Source organism: Coregonus clupeaformis, unplaced genomic scaffold, assembly GCF_020615455.1.
Source record: "Coregonus clupeaformis isolate EN_2021a unplaced genomic scaffold, ASM2061545v1 scaf0693, whole genome shotgun sequence".
NCBI classification, from domain to species: Eukaryota; Metazoa; Chordata; class Actinopteri; order Salmoniformes; family Salmonidae; genus Coregonus; species Coregonus clupeaformis.
The window spans coordinates 131,089-137,306 of NW_025534148.1; positions in this window are offsets into that span (position 1 = coordinate 131,089).

A 6,218-nucleotide genomic window follows, 5' to 3' on the forward strand; every position below is an offset into this window, starting at 1 on the left:
TGAAAAATACATGAAGGGGAAAAGATCCACAGACACAGAGGCTGATCATCTCTTTATTTACAATACTGGTTGCCATGGTTAACACAAATGCAGGACATTGAATGCTTCCTGAATTGACTCAGAAAAGTAAAGTACAGTACCCTACAGTATCACAGTGAGGTCAAACAGGTGTGTTTTAGTCAGATTATCCAGTGTCCACAGCAACACTATTGATTATTCTCTACTCCCAGTGTATGTGGTGTCCTATGGTCTCACCAGTCTCTACTCCCAGTGTATGTGGTGTCCTATGGTCTTAGTCTCACTAGTCTCTACTCCCAGTGTATGTGGTGTCCTATGGTCTTAGTCTCACTAGTCTCTACTCCCAGTGTATGTGGTGTCCTATAGTCTCACTAGTCTCTACTCCCAGTGTATGTGGTGTCCTATGGTCTTAGTCTCACTAGTCTCTACTCCCAGTGTATGTGGTGTCCTATTGTCTCACTAGTCTCTACTCCCAGTGTATGTGGTGTCCTATGGTCTTAGTCTCACTAGTCTCTACTCCCAGTGTATGTGGTGTCCTATGGTCTTAGTCTCACTAGTCTCTAATCCCAGTGTATGTGGTGTCCTATAGTCTCACTAATCTCTACTCCCAGTGTATGTGGTGTCCTATGGTCTTAGTCTCACTAGTCTCTACTCCCAGTGTATGTGGTGTCCTATAGTCTCACTAGTCTCTACTCCCAGTGTATGTGGTGTCCTATGGTCTTAGTCTCACTAGTCTCTCTACTCCCAGTGTATGTGGTGTCCTATGGTCTTAGTCTCACTAGTCTCTACTCCCAGTGTATGTGGTGTCCTATGGTCTCACTAGTCTCTACTCCCAGTGTATGTGGTGTCCTATGGTCTCACTAGTCTCTACTCCCAGTGTATGTAGTGTCCTATGGTCTTAGTCTCACTAGTCTCTACTCCCAGTGTATGTGGTGTCCTATGGTCTCACTAGTCTCTACTCCCAGTGTATGTGGTGTCCTATGGTCTTAGTCTCACTAGTCTCTACTCCCAGTGTATGTGGTGTCCTATGGTCTTAGTCTCACTAGTCTCTACTCCCAGTGTATGTGGTGTCCTATAGTCTCACTAGTCTCTACTCCCAGTGTATGTGGTGTCCTATGGTCTTAGTCTCACTAGTTTCTACTCCCAGTGTATGTGGTGTCCTATGGTCTTAGTCTCACTAGTCTCTACTCCCAGTGTATGTGGTGTCCTATGGTCTCACTAGTCTCTACTCCCAGTGTATGTGGTGTCCTATGGTCTCACTAGTCTCTACTCCCAGTGTATGTAGTGTCCTATGGTCTTAGTCTCACTAGTCTCTACTCCCAGTGTATGTGGTGTCCTATGGTCTCACTAGTCTCTACTCCCAGTGTATGTGGTGTCCTATGGTCTTAGTCTCACTAGTCTCTACTCCCAGTGTATGTGGTGTCCTATGGTCTTAGTCTCACTAGTCTCTACTCCCAGTGTATGTGGTGTCCTATAGTCTCACTAGTCTCTACTCCCAGTGTATGTGGTGTCCTATGGTCTTAGTCTCACTAGTCTCTACTCCCAGTGTATGTGGTGTCCTATGGTCTCACTAGTCTCTACTCCCAGTGTATGTGGTGTCCTATGGTCTTAGTCTCACTAGTCTCTACTCCCAGTGTATGTGGTGTCCTATGGTCTTAGTCTCACTAGTCTCTACTCCCAGTGTATGTGGTGTCCTATAGTCTCACTAGTCTCTTCTCCCAGTGTATGTGGTGTCCTATGGTCTCACTAGTCTCTACTCCCAGTGTATGTGGTGTCCTATGGTCTCACTAGTCTCTACTCCCAGTGTATGTGGTGTCCTATGGTCTTAGTCTCACTAGTCTCTACTCCCAGTGTATGTGGTGTCCTATGGTCTCACTAGTCTCTACTCCCAGTGTATGTGGTGTCCTATGGTCTTAGTCTCACTAGTCTCTACTCCCAGTGTATGTGTTGTCCTATGGTCTTAGTCTCACTAGTCTCTACTCCCAGTGTATGTGATGTCCTATGGTCTTAGTCTCACTAGTCTCTACTCCCAGTGTATGTGGTGTCCTATGGTCTTAGTCTCACTAGTCTCTACTCCCAGTGTATGTGGTGTCCTATGGTCATAGTCTCACTAGTCTCTACTCCCAGTGTATGTGGTGTCCTATGGTCTTAGTCTCACTAGTCTCTACTCCCAGTGTATGTGGTGTCCTATGGTCTCACTAGTCTCTACTCCCAGTGTATGTGGTGTCCTATGGTCTTAGTCTCACTAGTCTCTACTCCCAGTGTATGTGGTGTCCTATGGTCTCACTAGTCTCTACTCCCAGTGTATGTGGTGTCCTATGGTCTTAGTCTCACTAGTCTCTACTCCCAGTGTATGTGGTGTCCTATGGTCTTAGTCTCACTAGTCTCTATTCCCAGTGTATGTGGTGTCGTATGGTCTTAGTCTCACTTGTCTCTACTCCCAGTGTATGTGGTGTCCTATGGTCTTAGTCTCACTAGTCTCTACTCCCAGTGTATGTGATGTCCTATGGTCTTAGTCTCACTAGTCTCTACTCCCAGTGTATGTGGTGTCCTATGGTCTTAGTCTCACTAGTCTCTACTCCCAGTGTATGTGGTGTCCTATGGTCTTAGTCTCACTAGTCTCTACTCCCAGTGTATGTGGTGTCCTATGGTCTTAGTCTCACTAGTCTCTACTCCCAGTGTATGTGGTGTCCTATGGTCTCACTAGTCTCTACTCCCAGTGTATGTGGTGTCCTATGGTCTTAGTCTCACTAGTCTCTACTCCCAGTGTATGTGGTGTCCTATGGTCTTAGTCTCACTAGTCTCTACTCCCAGTGTATGTGGTGTCCTATAGTCTCACTAGTCTCTTCTCCCAGTGTATGTCGTGTCCTATGGTCTCACTAGTCTCTACTCCCAGTGTATGTGGTGTCCTATGGTCTTAGTCTCACTAGTCTCTACTCCCAGTGTATGTGGTGTCCTATGGTCTCACTAGTCTCTACTCCCAGTGTATGTGGTGTCCTATGGTCTTAGTCTCACTAGTCTCTACTCCCAGTGTATGTGGTGTCCTATAGTCTCACTAGTCTCTACTCCCAGTGTATGTGGTGTCCTATGGTCTTAGTCTCACTAGTCTCTACTCCCAGTGTATGTGGTGTCCTATGGTCTTAGTCTCACTAGTCTCTACTCCCAGTGTATGTGGTGTCCTATGGTCTTAGTCTCACTAGTCTCTAATCCCAGTGTATGTGGTGTCCTATAGTCTCACTAATCTCTACTCCCAGTGTATGTGGTGTCCTATGGTCTTAGTCTCACTAGTCTCTACTCCCAGTGTATGTGGTGTCCTATAGTCTCACTAGTCTCTACTCCCAGTGTATGTGGTGTCCTATGGTCTTAGTCTCACTAGTCTCTACTCCCAGTGTATGTGGTGTCCTATGGTCTTAGTCTCACTAGTCTCTACTCCCAGTGTATGTGGTGTCCTATGGTCTCACTAGTCTCTACTCCCAGTGTATGTGGTGTCCTATGGTCTCACTAGTCTCTACTCCCAGTGTATGTAGTGTCCTATGGTCTTAGTCTCACTAGTCTCTACTCCCAGTGTATGTGGTGTCCTATGGTCTCACTAGTCTCTACTCCCAGTGTATGTGGTGTCCTATGGTCTTAGTCTCACTAGTCTCTACTCCCAGTGTATGTGGTGTCCTATGGTCTTAGTCTCACTAGTCTCTACTCCCAGTGTATGTGGTGTCCTATAGTCTCACTAGTCTCTACTCCCAGTGTATGTGGTGTCCTATGGTCTTAGTCTCACTAGTCTCTACTCCCAGTGTATGTGGTGTCCTATTGTCTCACTAGTCTCTACTCCCAGTGTATGTGGTGTCCTATGGTCTTAGTCTCACTAGTCTCTACTCCCAGTGTATGTGGTGTCCTATGGTCTTAGTCTCACTAGTCTCTACTCCCAGTGTATGTGGTGTCCTATAGTCTCACTAGTCTCTACTCCCAGTGTATGTGGTGTCCTATGGTCTTAGTCTCACTAGTCTCTACTCCCAGTGTATGTGGTGTCCTATACTCTCACTAGTCTCTACTCCCAGTGTATGTGGTGTCCTATGGTCTTAGTCTCACTAGTCTCTACTCCAAGTGTATGTGGTGTCCTATGGTCTTAGTCTCACTAGTCTCTACTCCCAGTGTATGTGGTGTCCTATGGTCTTAGTCTCACTAGTCTCTACTCCCAGTGTATGTGGTGTCCTATGGTCTTAGTCTCACTAGTCTCTACTCCCCAGTGTATGTGGTGTCCTATGGTCTTAGTCTCACTAGTCTCTACTCCCAGTGTATGTGGTGTCCTATGGTCTCACTAGTCTCTACTCCCAGTGTATGTGGTGTCCTATGGTCTTAGTCTCACTAGTCTCTACTCCCAGTGTATGTGGTGTCCTATGGTCTTAGTCTCACTAGTCTCTACTCCCAGTGTATGTAGTGTCCTATGGTCTTAGTCTCACTAGTCTCTACTCCCCAGTGTATGTGGTGTCCTATGGTCTCACTAGTCTCTACTCCCAGTGTATGTGGTGTCCTATGGTCTTAGTCTCACTAGTCTCTACTCCCAGTGTATGTGGTGTCCTATGGTCTCACTAGTCTCTACTCCCAGTGTATGTGGTGTCCTATGGTCTTAGTCTCACTAGTCTCTACTCCCAGTGTATGTGGTGTCCTATGGTCTTAGTCTCACTAGTCTCTACTCCCAGTGTATGTGGTGTCCTATGGTCTTAGTCTCACTAGTCTCTACTCCCAGTGTATGTGGTATCCTATGGTCTCACTAGTCTCTACTCCCAGTGTATGTGGTGTCCTATGGTCTTAGTCTCACTAGTCTCTACTCCCAGTGTATGTAGTGTCCTATGGTCTTAGTCTCACTAGTCTCTACTCCCCAGTGTATGTGGTGTCCTATGGTCTTAGTCTCACTAGTCTCTACTCCCAGTGTATGTGGTGTCCTATGGTCTTAGTCTCACTAGTCTCTACTCCCAGTGTATGTGGTGTCCTATGGTCTTAGTCTCACTAGTCTCTACTCCCAGTGTATGTGGTGTCCTATGGTCTCACTAGTCTCTACTCCCAGTGTATGTGGTGTCCTATGGTCTTAGTCTCACTAGTCTCTACTCCCAGTGTATGTGGTGTTCTATGGTCTCACTAGTCTCTACTCCCAGTGTATGTGGTGTCCTATGGTCTTAGTCTCACTAGTCTCTACTCCCAGTGTACAGTGAGGGAAAAAAGTATTTGATCCCCTGCTGATTTTGTACGTTTGCCCACTGACAAAGAAATGATCAGTCTATAATTTTAATGGTAGGTTTATTTGAACAGTGAGAGACAGAATAACAACAAAAAAATCCAGATAAACGCATGTAAAAAATGTTATAAATTGATTTGCATTTTAATGAGGGAAATAAGTATTTGACCCCTCTGCAAAACATGACTTAGCACTTGGTGGAAAAACCCTTGTTGGCAATCACAGATGTCAGACGTTTCTTGTAGTTGGCTACCAGGTTTGCACACATCTCAGGAGGGATTTTGTCCCACTCCTCTTTGTAGATCTTCTCCAAGTCATTAAGGTTTCGAGGCTGACGTTTGGCAACTCGAACCTTCAGCTCCCCTCCACAGATTTTTCTATGGCATTAAGGTCTGGAGACTGTCTAGGCCACTCCAGGACCTTAATGTGCTTCTTCTTGAGCCACTCCTTTGTTGCCTTGGCCGTGTGCTTTGGGTCATTGTCATGCTGGAATACCCATCCAAGACCCATTTTCAATGCCCTGGCTGAGAGAAGGAGGTTCTCAACCAAGATTTGACGGTACATGGCCCCGTCCATCGTCCCTTTGATGTGGTAAAGTTGTCCTGTCCCCTTAGCAGAAAAACACCCCCAAAGCATAATGTTTCCACCTCCATGTTTGACGGTGGGGATGGTGTTCTTGGGGCCATAGACAGCATTCCTCCTCCTCCAAACACGGCAAGTTGAGTTTTTGCCAAACAGCTCCATTTTGGTCTCATCTGACCACAACACTTTCACCCAGTTCTCCTCTGAATCATTCAGATGTTCATTGGCAAACTTCAGACGGGCATGTATATGTGCTTTCTTGAGCAGGGAGACCTTGCGGCGCTGCAGGATTTCAGTCCTTAACGGCGTAGTGTGTTACCAATTGTTTTCTTGGTGACTATGGTCCCAGCTGCCTTGAAATCATTGACAAGATCCTCCCGTGTAGTTCTGG